The following is a 25364-nucleotide window of genomic DNA, read 5'->3' as shown; positions in this document are numbered from 1 at the left end:
CAACATTTTCCTTGCGTGGAACTGCAGCATCCTCTAAGAGTGCCAAGCAGCACCGTTAGCCTCGCTTTCTGCATGCCTGGGCGACAGGGCCCCGAACGAGCGGACCCCTTCCCTGACAGCTCCAGCAGAAGCTCTGGGTCACTTCTCACCATTTGATGCTTTAAAACCCACATCTATTTTTGGACAGATCTGTTCAACTCTCGGGACTGCACGCGAGCCAACCCAGGGTGCCTGTCCTAACCCCAGGTGGTTCTCCAGAGGAGGGGGATGACAGATGGGTGCGGGACAAGGCAAAGCAGTAGATGATCCCTAACCCAAAGTGCACACAAGGAAGGGCAATCAAGGCAATAGGACTTCACAGCTGACCCTCTTCAGCAAGTTCAGAGCTTAGTTGCATTGACTCCACCATCCAGTTCCATTTTAAGGAAACCTATGCCCATGTCATAACCTCCCTTCTTCTGTGAGTTTGTTTGGGGGATTCATGGACTCGACGGGTGGAGAAGACCAAGATGATGGTTGTCCGAGATGTGCCACTTAGAAGAGACTCAGGCAAAAGTAAGCCCATCCTCTGCCTCACCTGCACTGAGAAATCATCTGAGTTGCGGGCAGGACACTGAGGCAGGCTGCAGGGAGGGGTGCTCGAGCTGTGGTGTGTGGAGATTGGCAGGGTGACCCCGGGGCACTGCAGTGGGTTGCACTTGCATGGGGACCCCATATCACTCTCTGGTCAAGGGGTAGGCTTGTCATTCCAAGGAGAACTCCACATCATCTTTAAAAATGCTGTTATTATATGGAGATACTGGGCTGGCTGGACAAGAGTTTGTGTGGCCCAACCCGACAAGCAGGGCCTCTTATGAAAGTCCATTTCAACGAGGCTTATTTGTTTGCAGTGTGCCTATGTCATGAATGCTGATAAAGCTCCAGGAAGAGAGTAAGCATGAAAAAACTAAAATTAATATCTTAGGCTTTCACAGTACCCCAGAAATGAAGGCACCTGTTCTGTCATCATATGTAAAATGTAGTTAGGCTTTGTCAAAACAAGTCCTTTTAGTGTTCTCAAATATGAGAAACATTAAGCTCTTAAATAATCTTCATAAACGATTATGATGGAAAATTTTGATTATTTTTTTTCCAGAAAACAGTTTAAAACCACAAGTGAAAACCTACATTAATTTCATTTGGGCATTTCTACACTTGAAACTTAGGTTTTAAAATTCTAATAGAAAAGAGGAATGACTAAAAATGTCTTTTATGATCCTTAACTCAAATTCTCAAGACAAGTAATTTGACACCCACGGAATGTCAACTAAACAAAGCCAGTTAACAAGTTAATCAAAACTTTTAAATGTTTTGTCTCTGCCTAGCCCTTAGAAATAAAACGGGGGAAACAGTGACAACTGTGATGGTATGATTTATAATAAGAAATGTGTGTATTTGGTCCTAACACATAGCCCCAATATTTGGAATTTCTTAAGAAATGGGAGCAATAGGGATGTCTTTTGTTATGCTAATGAGGTGACTTTTGGAAAGCACCTAAGGATGGGGGCTGGTTGCCAGGAGAACCAACCCTGTGATGACCCCTGATCTCCAAAGAGGTGAGAGGCATTGGATGCTGAATCAATAGTCAATGGCCAATTAATCTAATCAATCATGCTTCAGTAACAAAGCTTTCATAAAAACCCAAATGGCTGGAGCTCAGAGAGCTTCCAGGTTGGAAAACACATGGAATTTGGGGAGACTGGCACCTGGAGAAAGCATGGAAGCTCCTTTTCCCACATCTTACCCTATGAATCTCTTCCATCTGGCTCTTCTGAGTTACATCCTTTTATAACAAACTGGTGATCTAGAGAGTAAAATGTTCCCGTGAGTTCTGTGAGCTACTCTAGCAAATTATCAAACCCAAGGAAGGGGTGGTTGGAGCATCTAGTCTAGCTGGTGGATCAGAAGCAAAGTGATGACCTGGACTTGTGATTGGACTTTGAAGGGCAGTCTTGTAGGGCTGAGCCCTTACCTGTGAGACCTGACAGTGCCTCCATTAGAAATGTCAGAAGTGAGCTAAAATGTAAGGCACCTAGCTGGTGATGGAAGACTGCCTGCTGGTGTTGGAATGCCCCTCCTTCATATCAGAATTAGGTGCAGAATCCTAATTGACATCAGAAACGGTAATTGGGTGATCAGAAGTGGAGGTGGGAGCAGAATTGTAGAAACAAAGAGCATATTTAAATGAGAAAGGAGAAAAATTCCAAAATACATGACTATTAACGCAAGTGTAGATATATTAATAAAATTGGATGGCATTTATTGAGCACTGGCTACGTGCTAGGTACCATGGTAAAACATTTCACCTATTTTATGACATTAAATATCTCCATTTTAGAAGAAAGACGTGTCAAGCCTTGGTGAGGTCACACAGCTAACACAAGCATGTATTAAACATTCACCCGGTCGGTTGCTTACATGTTTAGTCATAGCAATTCTACAGATGCTATCATGGGTTGAATTATGCCCCTGCAAAAGTCATATGCCAAAGTCCTAACCCTATACCTCAGCATAGCGCCTGTATTTGAAAACAGAGTCATTGCAGACGTGGTTTGTTGAGATGTGGTCATACTGGACTACAGTGAGCATGACTTGGGTCCTTATGAAGAGGGGAGATTTGAACATGAACACACCCTGATAATGTCATGTAAGGATGAACTCAGAGGCCTACATGCTAAGAAGCAGAATGTTGAGGATGGACAGCAAACCACCTAAGCAGGGCGGGGCCCTGGAAGATTCTCACTCTTGGCTCAGAAGGAACTGGCTCTGCTAAGACTTGGATCTTGGATTTTTGTCCTCTGGGCTAAGAGGCCAACCTTCTCTACTGTCTGAGCTGCCCAGTCTGAGCAGCTCTCGAGAGAGAGGCTATCTTCCTCCCTCCACCCAAAAGGAAGTGGGGATTATCAACGGCCAAAACATAGAAACCTTAGCTATTTAAGAGTAGAGCCCTTCCTAAAATTCAGACCTTTCGGGATCCAAGGCACCCACTCATTGAAGTGGAAGAGCACGAAGAGAGAGACCATCCCTGTCTCGGCAGTGACGACAGCGTGCTGCACACGGTCAGTTAATCCTGGCAGTAAACAGCAGGTTTCCTAATATATATTTTTGGTAAGACGCTGGATGGCTCAGTGGTTGAGCATCTGCCTTTGGCTCAGGTCATGACTCTGGGGTCCTGGGATTGAGTCCCACATGAGGCTTTTCACAGGGAGCCTGCTTCTCCCTCTGCCTGTGTCTCTGCCTCTCTCTGTGTGTCTCTCATGAATAAATAAATAGAATATTAAAAAAATATATATATATTCTTGGTGATCATGCTCTCTTATGATTCATATAGTATAAGAAAAATGTTTCCTTTTTAAAAGGGCTGTTAATTATTTACATGTTCAAAAACCTTCTGGTTTCCTCCGTCTTGGAAATAGTTCTGTACCATAGACGTGTCTCATAGAATAAGTCTGCACTATAGACTTTCAGCTACTTGAAATGCACTTTGATTTTGAGAATTATGTGCCATTTCATGAAAGAGTGGGCATCATCGGTGTTATCATCTAAAGCTAAGAGTCACTGAGTACCAATTTATGATTGTTTAATGTTAAAAAAACATGATAAAGAATAGAATCGTTTATTTATCCTGGATAAAAGTTTTTCCAGAGTTCCTCGTTAAAAAGTTCACAAAAGAAACAAATTCCTTGAGAAACACAAAACTTTTATAACAAACAATTCTAAGGTAAATGGCCACTTACTTGAGGCATCCATTCTATTCCTTTAGAGAATTCTCTTATCTTTCTTTGCCTCCAACTTCGATAATAAAAAGCAAGCAAATTGATGATAAAGGTCATTAATGTTGCATTTGGGTTAAATGAAAAATCCTAATAAAGATGATCTGAAAAACCCTGAGCTGCAATTTCAGCTGGTTCTTTTTATAGGAGATCTGTATCACGATGCCTATAAAATGCATTTGTTCCAAAGTATTTGTTGAGACTCCTATTTCAGAGCAAAAACTGATGGCAGGCACTGAGTAGGAGTAGAGAAATAAATGCTAAAAAGATTTTTGATGACCACATTGATTCCTCCCTGAAATCACTATGGAAACTGGAATTTGAGGAGTAATTCCTCAAAAGGTTGGTCCACCTTCTCCTTTGAGCATGCAGATGCACCTGTGCAAAAAATGTTCACTTGGCCACCAGAGCTACGAAGGATGATTCAATACTGGTTGAACCATAAGCTTTATTCCTTAGGAAGTGCAAGGATATTTCCCAAACATCTTCATTAGCTGTGAGACAAAACCAAAGATTGAACGAACGTGAATGTAAGCGATTTTTGAGTAATATTACTAATGGGTGATATTTAGAGAGATGGTGATGTGAACAAAAACGCTATTGGGTTATTTTTATGAATGAGCCACAGTAAGAGGTGCTATTTCAGTATTTGAAGTGTATCCTAAAGGATAGTTTATGCTCCGTGAGGACTGGAAAAGGAACACTTTGAAAAACCATCCAGACCACCTCTATCCAAATACAACCAGAAGCCAATTTCTTTAAAATTCCAAGAAGGGGCTAGGGCCGAAGGAACACAGAGATGGGAGATGAAATTGGAGTCTTGCAAACCTGTGACAAAACATTTTATACTTAGGATTTTTTTCTTTTTCAGCGTGGCCATTATGCTTAAATGCATCATTTGAAAAGCAGTCAAAGGACAACTTGTGTTTCCAGTGATAGATTTTCTAGATGGATGGCAAACTTCAATTTTTAGTGTTAGGTTAGAATATCGGAATGTTTTATGCAACAACAACAAAAAAATCTAAAAAATATGACAACAACCTCTGCATCTAAAGTACACAATTTATTTTTGTGGAATAACAAATTTTGCTGAGAAAATATGATAGATAAGCTTCAGAAAACCATGTTAGGTGCTCTTTGGACAAATAATTACTCTTTAATTGAAAAAAATATTGAGACAGCATCAGATAAGATTTTTCTTAAAATCAAATATTTTATGAGGCTATTTTTTGGGCTATGATATGAATCCCCAGGAACTGCAAATATTTTTGATCATTTACCTTCCTTTTTCAACTTTTTTTGTGAAGGGGCCACACAAATCAAGATCATTATGGTAAATTGGATGAGCAATAACCTGTTTGAACAGAGCAGGCTTTTATTGTGAAGACCCCTAAAAAATCACAAAGTGCTACAATTTCACGACAATTTGTTCTCTGGAGTGGGAAAATTATGAATACTCAAAATGGCTTTGAAAAGTCACTTATGATTTTCAAGATTGGGTTGTCCCATTACCTAAATGGCTGTTTGTGCCAATTAGTTAATTTTTTGTTATTAAATTAATCCTAATGGATTTGTTGGATAATTTCAATTTTCATTAAGTCATGCAGGAAAAAGAGAGAGAGAGAGAGAGAGAGAGAGTGCACCCCTAGCCCATGACACACAAATATTTGCAGACACATGGCCTTAATAAAGCCAAAACATCTCCATTTTTTCTATACCAATTATATCACCATTTCTGCAGGCAAAGCAACAAAACTGGAAAGAGTATTTAAAAGGAGGAAACACTGGATTAACCAGATTCTTGGGAAATACCCTCCTAAGAACATTGATTATAAAAGTTAGAGAAGTCGTTTTATCATGTTTGCATTTATGATTTTAAAATATTTGCATTCGAGGGATGCCTGGGTGACTCAGTGGTTGAGCGTCTGCCTTCGGCTCAGGTTGTGATCCTGGGGTCCTAGGATCAAATCCCATATCCAGCTCCCTGCAGGGAGCCTGCTTCTCCCTCTGCCTGTGTCTCTGCTTCTCTCTGTGTCTCTCATGGATAAATAAATAAAATCTTAAAAAAAAAATAAAATTTGAATAAACAGTAATCTCTCATGTCACTTAAAACAAGAAAAGCAGATATTCTCTTTTTGTTCTATATTTTAAAGATTTTACTTATTTATTTGAGAGAGACAGACAGAGCTTGCGCAGAGGGGGAAGAGCAGAGGTAGAAGGAGAAGCAGGAGGGAGAAGCAGGCTCCCCTCTAAACAGGGACCCCCATGTGGGGCTCCATCCCAGGACCCTGGGATCATCACCTGAGCCAAAGGCAGATGCTTAACCCACTGAGCCACCCAGGTGCCCTGAACAGCAGATTTTCTTGGTGAGAAGCACCAAGAATTGCGTAAAATTATTCCTGAAAGTCCCTTTAGTTGAACACTTCACATGAGTCCTGCATGCAGGCCTGAGAGAGGAGCATGGGGTCACTGACCAGACCATATCTGACGAAAGAACTCCGACTACAGTCTCTGCAGGGACCACTCACGAGCCAGGAGCCGGAGCTCTGCCTTCAGCCCAGAGGTCTGCACTTGGGCAACAACAGCCAATTTTTGGGTTCTGCTTTCAACTCAGCATCCGCTAGAGAAAACCAGAGGTTTCCCAAATATCCGCCTTCTAGGAGCCCCCTCCAGGCCCTCCGGCTCCACACCTCCAGCGCAGGCACCTGCAGCCTTCCACCCGGGATTCCCATTCCTACACAGTGAGGCCTTCCCCCTCCCCTGCTCCCCTGCTCTCTGCCAGGTGCCCCTGGTGGCAGTGACTTCCCCCTACAAGCTCTGAATAACAGCCTTTTTTGTCCTCATTTGGGTGGTCTTCGGCCCTCCTCACAGGCCTCGTGGAAATGCATTCCCTTGTTAACCTGGAAGGTATTTCTTTGCTAAAATACTCCTTTGTAACAAGGGCAGGGCTCTGCTCACAGGAGGTTTGCACATATGTAAGCGGAAGGCTTGGTGTGGAAGTGGGATTGGGGGTGGCGGGTGCATGGGTGAAATATTAGCTGGGAGAGTGGTCCCGGGTGTGTGTCCTCCGTCCCTTCTTGCCCACCCACACGAGATCAGCCACTCCGTTTGCCTCTGGGTGCGTCTCTCACATTCTGTCTCCTGTTCTCGCCCTAGAAGGGCCCCCATCAAGGTCTGGACTGTCTGTTGCACACCATTCAGTTTTACGTCCTCTCCTCATTCAGATCTTACAGAATAGTCCTTCCCTGTAATTCAGGCCTGTCCATCAAAATGTATCAAAATACACTCGTATTGAAATACAGTACAGGTCTTCCTCTACCACCACGTAACGGTGCAAATCCTCAGCGTGTCCTCCAAAGCTCTGCGATCATCGACACACTTCCCAACTGGTGACAACAGCACTTTCTCAGTGGGATGAGCTCATCCTTGAACACAGAGCCGACTCTTCTCCATCTTACCCTTCAGATTTCTTCTTGAGATCCTCATATGTGCTTCCCTGTTCCTCTTCAACCCAACCAAGAGAAGTGACCACTTAGGAAACTGTTGGCTGGGGCACCTGGGTGGCTCGGTGGGTTGAGTGTGCGCCTCTTGCTTCAGCTCAGGTTGTGATCTCATGGTGCTGGGCCCTGCACTCAGAGCAGAGTCTGGTTGAGTTTCCTTCCCTCTTTCCCTCTGTTCCTCCCCGACATTCTCCCTCTCTCTCTCTGGAATAAAGTTTTGTTTTGTTTTGTTCTGTTTTAAAGAAACTGTTTGTTTTATCTCTTATTTCAATCCTTCTCTTAGGGCCCTGGGAGGCTCAGTGGTTGAGCGTCTGCCTACAGCTCAGGTCGTGATCCCAGGGTCCTGGAATCAAGTCCTGTATCAGGCTCCCTGCAGGAAGCCTGCCTCTCCTTTTGCCTGTGTCTCTGCCTCTGTGTGTCTGTTATGAATAAATAAAATCTTAAAAAAAAAAAAGAAATGGTGTTAGTAGACTAGAGTGCTGAGTTAAGAACAATTCTCCCAAAACCCTGGGTTTCCATATTCTGCAGAGAAAGAGACAGATTCAGTAATCCTTTACTCAAATGACTGAGATGTGAAAAAGCAGTAAAAAAAAAAAAAAAAAAAAAAAAAAAAGACCCTTAATTTTCTTGAATCCTTTTTAAAGATCATGTTTAATTAAGAGATAATTTCTTCCTCCCAAATTAATGGAAATAGAAATGAAAAAAAAAATGAAGATGAGGATGAGGCACAATTTTTCATCCAATCTATTTCACACAAATATTTGAGTACCTACCAGAGTCTGGGCACTAAAATGTACCTATTGTATAAATAATTGTCTTCTCTCTCTAGCAACTTACAATGCAGGTGGGAAAGAACACATCCCAGAAGCAATACTGCTGGCAACACTATTGGCAGGAGCAGGTGCCACTACTATGCCCAGGACGACAGCCACTGTGTGCATTGACATACACATGGAAACTGCTCTCCTCATCATACCCCCAATGCTGGGTGTCACTGATGCTGTTGTCCTGTTCCAATGGCTGAGCATGTCAGGATTTGGGGACTCCTCTGACCATGGATTTTTCTACAAAGGTCTTCCAAAGGATCAATACCACTGTTTGTTTGTTTCTCTGAAGAATAGACCATAAATTTAGACTATTGCCAAGACTTGATGTGATAGACGTGAAGGTGGTAATGTCCACTTTGGAGTAACTGGGACAGCTTATCAAGGAATCTGTCACAAGATAGCCATTCACCGATGTCTGGGTTATGCTGTCCCCTCCTTTTCCACGTGAGGGTGACATTCATGTTGTGTTCTGGTCCTTCATCCAACATGCTTGTTCCTTTAGGTCTCAGATGCTGTGGATCATCCCAGTCTCAACAGCCACTGTTGTCACACCTGGACGGGCAAGGCTGATGAAAAAATCATCTACATTCTACAATGTTCAAAAGGCATACTCTACTACAATGTAAATTCAAGAGAAGTGGAATCAAATTGCCCTATATGTTGCTTTGGACACAATAGAAACAAATCAGACCATAGGAAGCAGGAGGGAACCTGAAAATGACATCGAGTTATCTATGGTTTATTAGCTCCCTCAAAGTTTACAGACTGTCTCCAGAGATTTCTTGGTTCCTGAATATTTAAGAATGATTCCTACTCATACACTTATGGCACAAGATCACAAAGGAAAGGGGCCCAAACTATTTTTAGACCATGTGTCCTTCTCCATTTTCTGCCCCATAAAAAGGGGTATTTACAAAGAATGTATTTTCAAGTATCACTATGTGGTTTGCACATTATATGAAGTAACCTCCTCACCACACCTGGAGCAGTGCCACTGTTTATTTATTTATTTATTTTTTAGTGCCACTGTTTATTAAACGAGTGAAGTCTCTTGGTTATAAGATAAAATAAGGCATAAGGGCATGCTTTTATTTTTTATTTTTATTGTTTTTAGAGTATCAAATGAGTCATTTATTCTTGTGAGTACTCTAGTTAAGGAATTATATTTTATTTTTTTTATTTTTTAATTTTTTATGTTGGTATATTGGAGTGATTTAATTTTTATATACACAAAATTTGAAGGGTACGCCTTTAAAAGCTTTGTCTTGAGTGAATATGAGCAGAACATCAAGACCCCACAGAGGCTCTTCAAGTAAATTTTATCATCAGGTTGAAATGAGCCGTTGATAGAACCCTGTTTTACTGCATCTACTCAAAGCTGCAGGGAAGGCTCTGCTCAATGTGTTTGCAGCGTGCCGCTCACTACTGACAGGCATGGCTCTGCACCTCACCTGTCCTGCCTCACTGCACAGTCAAACATGAGAAGAGATTCGAAACCCTTCAACTCCAAATGCTGGCATTTCAATAATTTAATACTTTTTAAAAAATGTTTTTGTGTTTTGTGTTTAATAGTCTAATGTAGGCCATTGGACATTTGCTTAGTTGATTCACAATTGAAATGTCAAGGCTAATCACCATGTGGGTGCTTTGCCAGGTGATTGCCAAGGACTTTGGTAGCAGGTCCAATCATAGTTTGCAACCATGCGCGTCATCACAGTGGCTGAAATGCCTTATCCTCCTTGACAATCAGTCATAACCCCTCACAGTATCTCCAGGTGACCAAAACAAGAGTAGTGAGGTGCTTTTCACGGTGACAAATAGTCATAGAATCAATGCTATGTGCAGTGCTTTACTGAGCACTAGCTATGCCAGGGAAGAAAGACTCACAGGGAGAGGGAACGATAGGTCCATGTGTAGTATATGCAAGGTGCTGCTCAATGGGCGTCAGGGGACGTACCTACCATGTCACTTAATTCTCATAACTACCCTATGAGATGAGGCCCAGAAGTCTGAATAACTTTCCCAGGATACAGGATTGGTAAATATTTTGTCTCATCTTGGATCCCACATTTGCCTCCTGCAAGTGAAATAAGTCATTTATTGTTGAGTGTCTGCTGCATGCGAGGTACTGTTTTAGCCACAGATAAGCAAATCAGCCATAATCCCTTGACCTCGTGGGATTTAAAATAGACATGATAAGAAAAAGGAAATTTTATGTGGGTAGGAAGGTGACCGTAATTGATTTTGAAGAAAAATAAACGATAAAACAATAAGGGAGCAAGAGTATGACGAGGATGGTAATGGTGGCCAGTCATAATTTTAAATACAGTTGTCAGAGGGGGGCTCATTGAGAAGGTAGTGCAAAGGTGTGAACTTCCAGGGGATGCCTGGATAGTGGGAAATTATTTCATGGAAACATAGCAGCTGGACCAGGTCCTTAATCATAAATAGAAATTATTTATGGTGGACAAAGGGAATAGTAACCCTGAGGAGACTCACAATCATGCAGCTAGAAAGTTCTAGAACCCTGGCTTCTGTGTTGCATACGTGTGCCTGTTTGGGCTGGAGAGACAGAGACAGTGCAGAGAGAAGACAAACCAAAACACCTTTAAACCATTATCTGTTGAAAATAGCTAGTTCCTTATTTCTTCTCCACAGCACACATAAATTGGAGGTGACAGTATTTCGACTGATGTCATGGCATCAAAACCGTGCTGGTAAGTAAATGTTTAACAACCCACTCTCCAGAAAAAAAAGTCTCTCATTTATTTTAGTTGCCATTTTTCATGATGTTAACACTCTGACCATGGCCAATTTGAAGCAACCAACATGAAAATCTCCAAGTGAGGTGTTGGGAAGAGATGTACCATAATGCAGGTTACCATCTTTCTACCCTGAAAAGCGTAGATAACACTAGGATGTGGTAGAATAATTGGAAAGTGGTGTGTTTCCAGTAGCTATTGGCTTTGCTTTTAGAATAGCTTATTTAATGAAAGTTTATACAACTTATTTTTAAATAATGACTGTGTTTAGCAACTAATTTACAAAATTCTTAAAAGTTGAAGACATGGGCTTTCATAGGCTGGGGGAGCTGGTTCCAGTCCCCACTGGCTGATGTAGAAATGAAGAGAATTCTGTGTTTTCCCTAAGTCAGATCTTAAACCTTTTGGCCTGAATAAATCCCTCATTTCAAGTAAACATGACATTCAGAGTGGCTTTCCCTCTGCAGCAAGATGCTTTTCCCTAATGGCTGGTTAAGGCCATTGCCAGTTTTGATATAATCCCACCTCTTGATTTTGCTTTTGTTGCATGTGCTTTAGGCATCATTCCCAAAAATCATCGCCAAGACCAAGGTCAAAGAGTTTCTTCCCTATGTCCCCTCTAGGACCTTTATGGTATCTGGCCTTATAGTTGAGATTTTAACCATTTAGATTTTTTTTTTTTGAGTGGTATAAGAATTCTATCTTCTTTATGTGGTTACCCAGGTTTCCCCACACTGTTTATTGAAGAGACTGTCCTTTCCATACTGAGTGCTCTTGGCTCCCTTGTCAAATAGTAGTTGACTTTACGAGAAGGGATTTATTTCTGGGCCTTGTGTTCTGCTCCATGAAGCCCCTGGCTGGCTGATGGCCTCGTCTGCTTGCACGTTGCCAGTAAGCCCATGCCGAGGGCAAGCATGATGCCAGCAGGCTTAAAGGGGTGTGTTTTTCTTTTGAAATATTTTCACATTTTAACTTTGAGGACAAATAGAGGACAGCTATGGAGATTGCAATTTTTAATCTTTGGAAGATAAATATGCCACTGACAGAGTGAAAAATGCTGGTTTCCCCGGTGCTTTTTTTCTCTGTTTGAACGTATCCCCCAATATGAGGCACAGCCCAGACTCTTTTTTTATCTTAAAGATAATAAGTTCTTTAATGACAGTACAACCAGGGCAGCGTGATGGAGCCATTCTTACGCCCAGTCGCAAATACAAGTTGTCACCAACGATGATGTTGAGACAAGGTGAAAGAAAAAAAGGATGTTTTGTTGCCTCCTTCATCTCAAAAAGAAAGGACTCCAGAGCTATGGCTTTGGCCTGCTGAGCTTCCTGAAAAATCAGAAGAGAAATAATCAAGAGGAACCAAGGGTGAAAACCCTTATTCTCACGTGAGCTAATATTTTAAAGATTCTTGTTTTAGTTTTCCTTTTGTTTTGTGTTCTTGTTCTTTCCCCTTCCTGGTATGTGGAGCATTGTAGGAGATTTTTCCATTACCTAAAAATGTGGGAAGAAACATGCAGCACAGTTATGTTTCCAAAATACCTTAGTAGAAAAAAAAGGATCACTTTGGCGTGATTACCCAGCAATCTCTCCCGCAACAGAGTGCCCATTTATTGCTTACCAAGCCCTATGGATTGCTTTAAGCATTTAATTTTTAACATTCAAGACAAATTTGTGAGACAGAAGGTACAGTCCATGAAAGAAGGGTCTTAACTGATTTTGTCAATTCAATTTAACAAAATTGAATTAATTTTGTTAATTAAATTAACAAATTGTGGAAGCTCAATATATGTTTGTTGAATGAGTAATTTCCTCGGCTCAATCCCACATGTACAGCCAAGGAAATGGATGTGGGGAAGTTGATTACCTTGCCCAGCTCTGGTCAGTTAATAAGTGGCAGGGTATGATTTAAATCGAGCATTTTTTGGTTTCAAAACTCTTTTCCCAAAGTACTGTGATACCTCCATGGTGTCCACCTGGGGAGGATGTGGCCCAGCACGAGGAACACTGAATTTAGTCTGGGGTCCCAGGCTTACTTTGTTGTTGTTGTTGTTGCTGCTATTTGTTTTTTTAGTTGACTAGATTTCCATATTTTTTCCATTTATTTATTTATTCACTTTTTTTTTTAAATTTATGATAGGCACACAGTGAGAGAGAGAGGCAGAGACACAGGCAGAGGGAGAAGCAGGCTCCATGCACCGGGAGCCCGACGTGGGATTCGATCCCGAGTCTCCAGGCGCTAAACCGCTGCGCCACCCAGGGATCCCCTATTCACTTAATATTTAAAGTAACTTTTTGGACGCCCGGGTGGCTCAGTGGTTGAGGGCCTGCCTTTGGCTCAGGGCGTAATCCTGGAGACCCAGGATCGAGTCCCAGGACCGAGTCCCACATCGAGTTCCCTGTGTGGAGGCTGCTTCTCTCTCTGCCTATGTCTCTGCCTCTCTCTGTGTCTCTCATGAATAAATAAATAAAATCTTTAAAATATATTTAAAGTAACTTTTAAAGGGATGAGACAGTTGGCTGTTTTGAAAAATTCTAACACAGAGAATAAAAAATCAACATTTCATAGTTTTGTTGAACAACGGATTCTTTCAACACACCTTTAAATCCTCCACACTTTGGAATAAGGCACGTTAAGAAAATAAAAAAAAAAAAAAATCCCCTTAAATGAAATGTTCTAGCTCTGATCTTTGCAGGATTAATAATACTCTTAAAGTTGGATATCTAAATACTGGTAAGGAACTCAATTATCTTTTTCTTTTAATTTAATACAATTAACCAACATATAGTACATCATTAGTTTCAGATGTAGAGTTCAGTAACTTATCAGTCACATGTAACACCCAGTGCTCATCACATCAGGGGCCCTCGTTCATGCCAGTCACCCAAACACCCCAACCCCCACCCCTGGGCTCACTACTTGATCCACAGATGAGAAGCTCAGTGACCTTCTCAACTTGCCTTGTCCCATCTTCTGCAATTATCACATTGACCTGAGAAAGTCGAAAGGTAATCAAACACTTCATAACATTTAAATACATTGCCTACTTGCGATATTATTTTTGAGTAAAAACTGCAAAAATGCCCCTGTTATTCCCTTTCTTGCATGAAAATAGTAAAATAGGCTATTTGACAGGCTCTGTGCACTTAAGCTAGTATTTATTGGGCATTTGTTATACCGGTTGCACACACCAGACCTTAGACCAGTTGCCTTACACGAATACCAAATGGTCTCATGATTTGGTTTTGCTTGCAGAGCATTGCCTAGCACAGTGTGTCTGGGGCGTGTCTGTAGAAGAATAACATCAGAGTCGCCCTGGGAGCAGGTTATGAAGACAGACACCCAAGGCCTACAGCCAGGAGGGTGTCCTGTGTGGTACATGTGTGTGCTTCCCAACATTCCCGAGTGAGTTGTGTGTCCCTACTGTGCTGGACACTACACATAGCCTCACGGTAAAATCCAGTATGTTGATTAGAACAGATTCTTTGTTGAAAGCGACGACTAGAGAGTCTCTCATTGAAGGTTACCTTTCTTCCTTTTCCTTTGATAGATGAGCTTCTGGAATTTGAGCCTTGGAAAAAATACACTGCCACATTGATATTGTATTCAGCTGTCAATCATCATGCTGAAAATGAAGGTAAAAGGGAATGAGAAAATACCAACTAGTAACCTGATGGTTGTTGGAACCCAGCGAAAGAGGCCACCTTGCCTTTGAGCAACACACTCACAGTCATGTGTTTGTTCTACGTGTCCTGCGCTCCGCCCTCTACACCAGGCCTGCTGTCACCACCCCGCAGCTCTCAGTGGTAGGAACAGGATCACCATGAAGTCTGTCTGAAGACCGTTGTGAAGCCAACCTAATTTTTATCATGATAATCTGGGTCTTTTGAGTGATAGTGGGACCCCTAGAGATGCTTTCAGAACTTCTCATGGTATTCGGAAATTATGAAACAATACTGAAAACTCATCTGACTTTGATTCATATTGGAGGTGGGGCAGGAAGAGGGATGGTTGACATGGTAATGACAATAAGAAGGTCTCTGTTAAATTTTAATCTCAGATAAACAACGATTTTTTAAAAGTATAATGCATTTGTCTGCTCAGGCTTCCATAAGACAGGATCAAAGGCTGAGTGGCTCAGACAACAGAGATGCCTCTCTCACAGTTCTGGAAGCAGGGAGACCAAGATGAGAGCAGCTGGAGGCTGGGCATCTGGGGAGGACCTGCCCCTGCTGCAGGGCTGCCTTCCCCCCACCGTGTCCTCACCCTGATGTCACCCTCTCTCTCTCTCATATAAGACATGAATCCCACTCTCATGATCCCATCTGACCTTAATTACCTTCCAAAGCCTCCGTCAGATTGGGAGTTAGGACTTCAACATCTGAATTTGAGGAGGACACATCCATTAATATTATTATTTTTTAAAATTTTTTTAAAATTTTTATTTATTTATGATAGAGAGAGAGAGAGAGAGAGAGAGAGAGAGAGGCAGAGACACAGGCAGAGGGAGAAGCAGGCTCCATGCAAGGAGCCCGATGTGGGACTCGATCCCGGGTCTCCAGGATCGTGCCCTGGGCCAAAGACAGGCGCTGAACTGCTGCGCCACCCAGGGATCCCCATTAATATTAAATACACCTCAGATCCTGTACGGACATACTTACACTGCAGGAACTATCTGTGGTTTATCTGCAGCTCAAGTTGGCCGGAGCATCCTCTGTTTTACCTGTTGTTTCCCTGTTCAACACGTCAAGAAAGCCAACCAGGAACCTGAAGACTTAGACGAACGCCCGCCCCGTGTCTGGCCACCCAAGGAGCTGATGACCCCCATCTTGCCAGTAAAGTGGGGATCCTGAGGCCAGGAAAGACCCACTTTGTGGGGTCTTGTAGGGGGTTCATGTATAAAAGGGGGTGGCACTAGCCGGATACGTCACCCACAGCAAACACTCCACGAAATAGGAGGCTCACTCATCCCTCCTCCCCGCAGCCAGCAGCCTGCGATTCCACGTCTAGGCAGGAACCCAGATGCCCGTGGGGGGTCCGCCCACAGCCGGCCCTGCAGGGGCTCCAGGCAGCTATTCCCAAGGCATCTTCCTCGGGGAGGGTGGAGTTAACCCCAGGTGCACCATCCAAATGAAGGGCAGGAGGAAAGGGGTGAGAAGAGAGCAGGGGTAAGGATGAGGCAGCTTCAGCCCAGAGTAACTGAGGACGGGCCAAGGACAGCGCCCACCAGGGCGTCAGAATGGGGTCCCCCAGGATGGTTGTCTGTGAAAGACATTTTCAGGTTTTAGGTTATGCTGTGAAACGTTATTAAGCTATGACATAGAGGATGATGTAATACAGGTTATTATCTGCATATAACAGCGAATATATAACAATTTAAGGGACATCTGGTGGCTTAGTGGCTGAGTGTCTGCCTTCAGCCCAGGGAGTGACCCCGGGGTCCCAGAATCGAGCCCCGCATTGGGGTCCCCACAGGGAGCCTGCTTCTCCCTCTGCCTTTGTCTCTGCCTCTCTCTGTGTCTCTCAGGAATAAATGAATAAAATCTTTTAAAAAAATAATATTTAAAAGTGGCAATAGTTTCATGTATGTACAACTTAGACATTTTATTTCTATTAAATTTATTTTTTTGTGAATTTTGCAGTTTTTGAAAAAAGAGAAACAAGAAGTTGCCCCTGATGCAACACTGCAGATGTGACTCAATCACTTTTACTGCATATCCTTTTACTGCTCCTAAATATCCTCGTAGTTCTTAACATTCAGATAAAGTAATGAAATGTGAGATTAACCAAATACAATTCCATCGCCTATTTTTCTCTTTAAATTATATGTCACATGATTTTCCTTGCCAGGGCATTTCTTCAATAACCTATGTCAGTAAATTCAGATTACATGTTTTTTGGCGTCCAGGCCCTATTTTGAGAACAGTCAGGTTACCTTCACTTCTGATATCACAATACCTAGGTGGACAATCCTCTTCCGTAAGACTTTGCACACATGCCTCAACACCAATTTAGCACAAATTCATTACAAATACAATCACAATGTCAACGTATGTTTAAAGAATCTTGATACTTACTTCCAAGCAACTTTTCCCAGACACAGTTTTCCTGGATTTAGCTATGGTCACCCCTGCCACCGCGCCCCACGTGGCCAGAGACCCAGGGCCTCTGAGGTGCTGGAAGCACCGAGTCTCACCCCCAACCCCAGACCCTGGGAATCAGAGCCTGTAGGGTGGCGAGAGGCCTAGAAGACCTGCATGGCTGTCAGTTCTGGAAACCTCTGGGTTATACTGTAGCCTGCTAGAGGGAGAGGTAAACACATTACAGAGACGTTAGACGTTGGCTTTCAGGCCCAGGGAGGCGGGATGCCATCATCGAGCTGAGAATCAGTCATGACTGCTTTTGAGTCATCGGTCCCCAAATAGCACGGGGGCCTGCGGCAGAGCTGAGGTAAGCGGGCACGGGTGGGGGGGAGTGTGGGTGGGGGCGATCACACCTGCACCTCCTCTAATTCCGGCTCCGCGTGGCTCCGTCAAGGAGGCACTGGCGTCCAAGAACAGCCCTGACTCAGCCGGCTGGCCTGGGCCGTGGGAGTGGAGGCTGGCCAGCCTTGCTCTTCCTCATCCTTGTTTGGATTTTGTCAATGGCTGTGGGTGGTTCCACCAATATCACCATAGTCACAGAGGCAGGTTGGTAGTCTCTAGTTCAAAATATACATCTGTTCCCCCCGAATCATAGGGGCACATCCATGAGTGTGATGTCACGTATACTTCCACACGAGAAGTGTGACCATATATGTCATCGCATGTCTGAAGACTCCTGTTTGATCTACAAACTCCATACGTGTCATTGACCACCCTTAGGGACAATGTGATGGTACAGATCAGCGTTCAGACTCAGGGGTGCTGAAGGTCAACCTGGGGGGCTCGGGGAAAATGCAGGTTCTGATTCAGCAGCTCCGGGCTGAGGCCCCAGAGTCTACATTTTCTCCAATCCCCAAGGGTTACTGAGGGAGGAACATGAAGATCCCTCCTTGAGTAGCAGGGGATGGGCAACGAAGGCCCCAGAGAGGTCTCCAATCTACGTGAACCTCTTCCTTCATTTAGTGACATCCCACTAAGTGACACTTGCTATCTTCCTGAGTCTACTTTAAGTGACTCCTTTCTTCTGACTTATGTTCTTCATTTGTTTTCTAATTTGTGAAGCAGCATTTCACAGTAATCAGCTTTTAATCCACATAGACCTGGGTTCAAATCTGGGCTCTGCATTCACAGCTGTGACACCAGGCATGTTAAAATGCCAGTGCCCCATTTTGGTCTCTGTTATTTACCTAATCTGACTGCGGTCTCCCCACGATCTCTCCAGATAGTACCTGCTTCCAAGCAATTGGAAAAATCCAATGGACGCAAGAAGAGCGCATGCACCAGAGTAGGAATGATACTAATGACACAAAGACATATGGAAAAATCATGCCATTTTAAAGTCAGCCATACAGATGCCCAGAGGGAGAGAGTGGTTACTGTTTTTGACACAAGATGCATTTCTTCTTCACTCATTTCTATGAGACTCAGTATTGCAAACACACCTGTGTGCTGCAGTTCCCTTTTTTTTAAATAAATTTATTTTTTATTGGTCTTCAATTTTCCACCAAAAAGGAGAATTATAGACCAGTATCCCTGATGAACATGGATGCAAAAATTCTCAACAAGATACACTTCCCTTGTATATCAACAACCTCTTATGTTTTCCTGACCACTCTGTACTTTGTGTGGGTGGTGTTTATGTGCACTGGTGGTCCCTCATATATTCCCTCTCTGGCCCTGAATGTTGACGAGATGTTCAATGATCCCCGACTACATGAATCAACACATATGTGCTCTTTTCACAGGCTGTCAAAATCCAATAGTTCTAATATTGGGGAAAATGGTATATGGCAAGTTAGAATGTTTTGGATACCTGGGGGTTAACCAATGGCTCTTCTATTTTAACTTGAGGTTTGGGAAAAAGAAAAAACTCTTAAATATGTTAATTGTATTTACCTGTTTTAATAATTACAGTATAGATAAACCAAGTAAAATTTGACTTGACTCTGGACTTTCCCATGAATTATCATCTATTTATTGGTCATTACTTATGCCTCAAATTATGACCTGGGCTGTAATCTTATAGAAAATAAACATGTAGAAGGGTTTGTGCTTTGGCTGAGAGGCACTGGGGAAGTTTTGTACGTTTTAATTAATTCATTATATGCCCTCAATTCCTTTACAAATACAGAACAGAAAGTGTTTCGTTAATTAAAAGTTTTCCATAATGGTTCTGATTCACTTGGATTTTGATATGTAAATATTTAAAAAAATTCTTCTAGCATTAATCACTTTCATATAGATTGGTTATCCAAAATCCTCTTTGTGAATTTGTGCTTAATCTTCTCTTTGGCAAAATCTTGCGATGGTTTGACATAACGTCATTTAAAACTTTTTAGAATTGTTGGGGACAAATTGGATAACACAATGGCAATTCACTGCTCTAAGAATCTGTATTTTAACAATATAATTAGATAGATATATAGCTTTTCACTTTTGAACACACAGCGTTAGATCCAGTCATGTTCAAGAAACTTCCCTCTTTTCATCTTGCAAAAACTATTTGTATGTTCAAAGCACAGTACCTTTTAGACAACATTATTGAACCAACACTGTTGGCGTAGATAACAAAGCCCCTTTAGGAACTGGCAGTGGGTCACAGTCTCCTTTCAGGGACTGCTATTAGACATGAGTGCCAGTGGCCTGAGATTTAGTCTTTCCTATTAAGGTATACATTTAATTTTAAAGCTTTCAATTAAAATAAAATAAATAAAATAAAATAAAATAAAACTTTCAAATAAATATTTGAAAAAAATTTGAATGCTATTGAAATATTTTTAATTTTTTAATTTTTTATTTTTTTGAAATATATTTTTATTTATTTTTTTGAAATATATTTTTAAATGCTATGAATTTCAAAAGCCATAAATCCAACAGTACCGAAAATAGAAAATAAAGTAATTTATTAATGAAATTCAGAAATGAACAAATTGAGTAACATTGAGCTGTTAATAAATGTAATAGCAGTTGATATTTATTTTCTACTCTGTGTTGGGTACTATCCTAATATATATTTCACACACACACACACACACACACACATACATTCACTTAAGCCCCTTATCAGTGCCGTGGTATCGATACACTGTAATTATCCCCATTTCATAGATATGGAAGCTAAGAACCGGTTTATGTAAGTCGGCTGCCATCACTGTCTAGTAACTAGTAAATACACTTTAAACCCAGACACCTGACTATAGATCCTACACTGAACCACTATATTAAACTTCTTTACGTAACAAGTGATTTGCATTATATCATTTAATCAACCCAACAAGCACCAAATTACTAGAATTACATTCAGTTTCTAGATGCACTGTAGTAACTAAAGTTATAACAAGTAATCAGCTTAATGTATAGTTAATAAAGAGTGCACCTTAGAATTCATACTCTGGAGTAGTTGTCAATAGATCCTACTCTTGTTTTATTATCACATTTTGCCTTCAACTGTAGCATTCATATCTGGGCCTTTATATCTTTACATTTTAAGACTCACTGTGTGGATACACAGAGGTAATGAGAAACATAGGTTACTTTTCTTTTTTTAATATTTATTTATGTATTTATTTGAGAGAGGGTGAGAGAGCATGTGAGAGGAGGGGCAGATGGAGAGAGAGAGAATTTCAAGCAGACTCTGCACTGGGCAGGGGAGCTTGCCTCGGGGCTTGATCCCATGACCCTGAGATCATGAAAAATCAAGTCAGATCCTTAATCAACTGAGCCACCCAGACGCCCCAAGTTTGCTTTTCCAAATTGCCTTAGAAGTACAACTTACTTCATTAAAAAAGTGAGGGAGAGTTATTAACCTCAAATATTTGAACTGGTCCAGGGATAACGAAAGATTCAAGGTGCAGGTTTTGAAAATAGCAGGAGACCATGCTGAGGTGCTGGGTGGTAGGGAGAAATATTTTTTTTTCTCCTTCCTTTTCTTCTCATGTAGTTTAATTTTTGACATTACTAAGACATAATGTCAACAGTACTTTCCAAGTTGATTAAACATCACATATTCCTATAGATGGAAATACGAAGTGTATCAGATAATTCCATGTTCATAGATACTCCTCACAAATGTGAGTACACACAGCATCTGGGAGAAATTTGTGGTCGCTGACACTTCTTCAAAGCCCTGCAGTTGGGCAACGTGCATTTCCTCATTTTTGGCTTGATGTATTTCAAAGGTAAATAAAGGCAAGTGCAGTAATCTATTGTTGAAGATTGAAATGTGAGTAAAATGCTGAGAAAGTTGTAGATTGCCTTGAAGGAGAGTGAGATGTCCAGCAAGAAATCGTGTTAGAACAACTTCAAATAGTTTCTGCTGATGGAATATGGTTGATCTTCAATTTATTTTCATTCAAGGCAGATGTGTCTATTTTGTGTCTTTCCACCCACTCCAGAAAGACTTCAAAGCAACTGCATTTGGGCTTTGAAAAAATTCCATATAGGCCAGCAATGTCCATTGGAGCTTGAACTCCAGTGTCGTATGTGTATGTGTATAATATAATCACATATAGGGATCCCTGGGTGGCGCAGTGGTTTAGCGCCTGCCTTTGGCCCAGGGCGCGATCCTGGAGACCCGGGATCGAATCCCACGTCAGGCTCCCGGTGCATGGAGCCTGCTTCTCCCTCTGCCTGTGTCTCTGCCTCTCTCTCTCTCTCTCTCTGTGACTATCATAAATAAATAAAAAAAATTAAAAAAAAATTTATAATCACATATAATATCTTCTTCTTTTTAAAAAATAGTAATTAACAAAAAACCAGCCTAGCTTTTTTCCTGTCTCATGCTTTGGAAGCACATTCATTTCTAGGAAATATAAAAGTCTTGAGTGCATCAAAGTGTGGGACCGTGGTGGGTATGCGAGGGCTGTCCCCAGCAAGTTAGAGGTTGTCCTGGAAGCAGTGTCCTGGGGCAGAATCCGTCTCACTGAGAGCAAGCTCATACTCATAAGACCACGACCTACTACTCCTCAAATATTTCCCTACATAATAAAAACAAAAGAAATCCTACCTCCAAATAGAGACGAGATTGGCAAATGACATCTTTGTTTTTTTTTTTGAGAGAGAGAGAACGATAGAGCACACACCCGTGTGTGGCATGGGGAGGTAGAAGGGGGAGGGAGAGACTCTTTAAGCAGGCTCCATGCTAGGTGTGAGTGAGATCATGATCTAGGCCAAAATCAAGAGTTGGATCCTTAACAGACTAAGTCACCCAGGTGCCCTGGTAAATGACATCTTAAATTCACATTCCCCAGGATCTCCACAGTATTTGTCCAAACTTCTGTTTGTAACATTGGCTGGAGAAGCAAAAGATGAAAGAAGACAACATAGAAAAGATAGTCTCTTGAAAATAATTTCTAATTGTTCATATGGGAAGCCACGTAAGGGAATATCAGAAAGAGATCCTACAGATGTGGGAAAAAATCCATAACAAATAGTGCCACAGCCGCGTCATGGACTGATCTAACCCTAACCTCTGAACCTCGGACATTTCCTTTCCTTTCCACGTCAGCCCCACGTTTACTCATGCTCTCCCCAAACCTTGGTGTCTTCTAGCTTGTGTCTGACGTTGGCCCCTTCTACTCTTGTCCCCCCCTGAAGCCAGATCAATCTGGAGAAGAGACCGATCCCACCCCATTCTCCTTCTCCTTTCTGGTCATTCACCGTTGATTCCAGGACAAAGATCGTTCCCTCCTTTACACCAGTCTACATTCTCAATCCCACCTCGAGGGTTGGAACTCTTCACTTGGCCACTGGCGCTGCTCTTCTATCATCTCAGGAAAGAAGCTCCTTCAACATACCAAGTTCTCTCAAACCTCTGGTCCTTACCTGGACGTCTCTGTCTTCTCCTAGATTAGTGAACTCCCTCATAAATTTCATACATTGAGAAGCTAAAGCAGAACCGCCCAGACAGAGAAAACTCCCTCTTTTTCTCCAAAATATGTGCTTGTATGCTCATTTTCCCATTGTATGGATATTTTTCCTTGGCATACTTTCTCTTGTTTGGCATAACGGAACTCAATAAATGAGTAAATAAGTACTTTACATGTAAGAAATATTTTAAAACATTTTGAACAAACAAAATGCTGAATAAATGGACAAAAAATAATTACATATGTGCAGATATCAGTAGTTTTAATATGAACAGTTTACATTTTTAATTTTGAATATTAAATTATGGAAAAGTTGCAATAACTGTATAGAATTCCCATGTACCTTTCACCCAACTTCTCATGTTAATACATAACTAAGAAATTCCACAAGAAAGTCACACTGACACCATATTAGTTAATCTACAGGTTTTGTTCAAATGTCCCTAGCTCTTTCTACTAATAGCCTTTTTCAGTTCCAAGATTCAATCCATTACCTCACACTGCATGCCGTCATCATGTCTCCTTTATCTCTTCTGATCTGAGACAGATTTTTGGTTTTTCCTTGTTTTCTATGACCTTGACAATTTTGAATAATTGTTTTATGGAATGTACCTCAAATTGGGTATGCTTGATGTTTTCTCATAATTAGGCTAACTAATGGGTTTTTGAGATGACCACAGATGACACAGATCACAGAGGTGATACGCCCTACTCATCACACCATAACAGTGGTGTTTTATGTCAAAGTGACTTATTTCTGGTGACCTTCATCACTTCATTATATCATTTCTGTCAGATTTCTGCACTGTAAGTTTGCTATTTTTCCTTTTCATGTTGTATGTGCTAGAAGCCTGTTACTAAGTACACCTCACGCCAAAGGGAGGGAATTCGCTTTTCCTGAGGAAGAATTATAAAATATTTGTAGACATATGTTAAAACCACAACAACAATATTTTGTAGGAGAGATTCTGAGGCTATGAAAATGTTGTCTTTCTCTTTAGAGTTTTGTCCACTAATGATGGCAATCATCAACAACCTTGCCAGCAGTAATTACTGCTATGGTGTTCTAATGGCGATTTTCTATTTCCCTCATTCCTTCTACATTTATTAATTAGAATTATTCTATAAAATAGTTGTCTTTTCTCTCTCATTCACTTATTTATTCAAGCACACCCTCATATTGTTTGGACTCATGTATAATTTTTTTTATTCTCTGGGTAATAATTTTACATGATACTATTAATTCTTTTGTTGTTCTAGTGGCCCAGCCTTGTGACTGGTGCTTGCTGTATTAGTCTGCCTGGTGCTACCTTTGACACAGCACATCCTCTGTTCATTAGCCTTTCCTTACTTTCTGACTGACAAGGTGCTCCAAATTGTCTTGCATTTTCCCTGTCCCAGCTTTAACGCCAGTCTTTGCTTCAAGGGGCCCTAGCTACCTTTTATTGGAGAATGATACTTAGAAAACAAGATCTGAGCAATAAGTGTGTTCATTGCCACTGGAGAGTCATTGCTTCTAGGCCCCGGACAGCAGACAGACCTGGGCAATCTATGTCTGTATACTACCCTGTGTATGCACCCATGTCTATACTTATGTATTTAACTTTCTATTGATAGGGACGCCTGGGTGGCTCAGCGGTTGAGCGTCTGCCTTCAGCTCAGGGCGTGATCCCAAGATCTGGGATTGAGTCCCACATCCGGCTCCTTGCGGGAAGCCTGCTTCTCTCTCTGTGTCTCTGCCTCTCTTTCTGTGTATCTCATGAATAAATAAATAGGCTCTTAAAAAAAAAAAACTTTCTACTGATATATAGTAAAAGAAACATGAGGCCATAATTATATCCCTGATTCTAATCCAGTACCATAAACCTCTTTTTACCCTCCCTCATTGCTTATTGGTAACTTTCTCTCTGTCAGTGGGTAACCAAGCTCTCGTTATCTGCACTATAGTTATTTGTTTAATTCTAGCTTCAAAGATGCTAATATATACCCCAGGAAAGGACAGTTTACCAACAAATGTAGAATGTTTATGTCCATTTCTTTTGTCTTTACTCTTTTTTAAAAAAGACTCTAAAAAAATAAAAAAATAAAAAAAAATAAAAAAAGACTTTATCAGAGAGAGAACACTCTGATGTGCAAACAAGGGAGAGGGGCAAAGGTAGAGGGAGAGAGAGAATCCCAAGCAGACTCTGCACTGAGCTTGGAGCCCAATGTGGAGCTCCATCTCATGTCCCTGAGATTATGACCTGAGCCAGAGTCAAGAGATGCTCAGAGCCAGATGCTCAACCAACTGAGCCATACTGGCACCCCTTGTCTTACTTTTATATTATCAAGAAAAATCCCCAAAGTTATTTGACTTGCTTCCCCTACCCCCAAACTCCTTAGTGCAGTTGTGTCCTACATTTGCAATAATGTCAGATTTATTTATAGCAGACTGAATTCTAATTCTGAGTTCC

The 25364-nt window shown here is 41.5% G+C and overlaps 1 long non-coding RNA gene across 1 annotated transcript; it reads right to left on the bottom strand.

The window, feature by feature from the left end:
• Positions 1–12025: 12025 nt before the first annotated feature.
• Positions 12026–17193, bottom strand: LOC140600771 (uncharacterized). Its single transcript, XR_012003943.1, has 3 exons — positions 16979–17193; positions 14429–14526; positions 12026–12229 (listed from the first exon to the last, which is right to left on the bottom strand). It is a non-coding gene; the product is annotated as an uncharacterized lncRNA (long non-coding RNA).
• Between the last annotated feature and the right edge of the window lie 8171 nt (positions 17194–25364).

This window comes from Canis lupus, chromosome 12 (assembly GCF_048164855.1).
Source record: "Canis lupus baileyi chromosome 12, mCanLup2.hap1, whole genome shotgun sequence".
Taxonomy (NCBI): domain Eukaryota; kingdom Metazoa; phylum Chordata; class Mammalia; order Carnivora; family Canidae; genus Canis; species Canis lupus.
The sequence above is the reverse complement of the archived record's forward strand: the minus strand, read 5'-3'. Positions and strand labels throughout refer to the sequence as shown.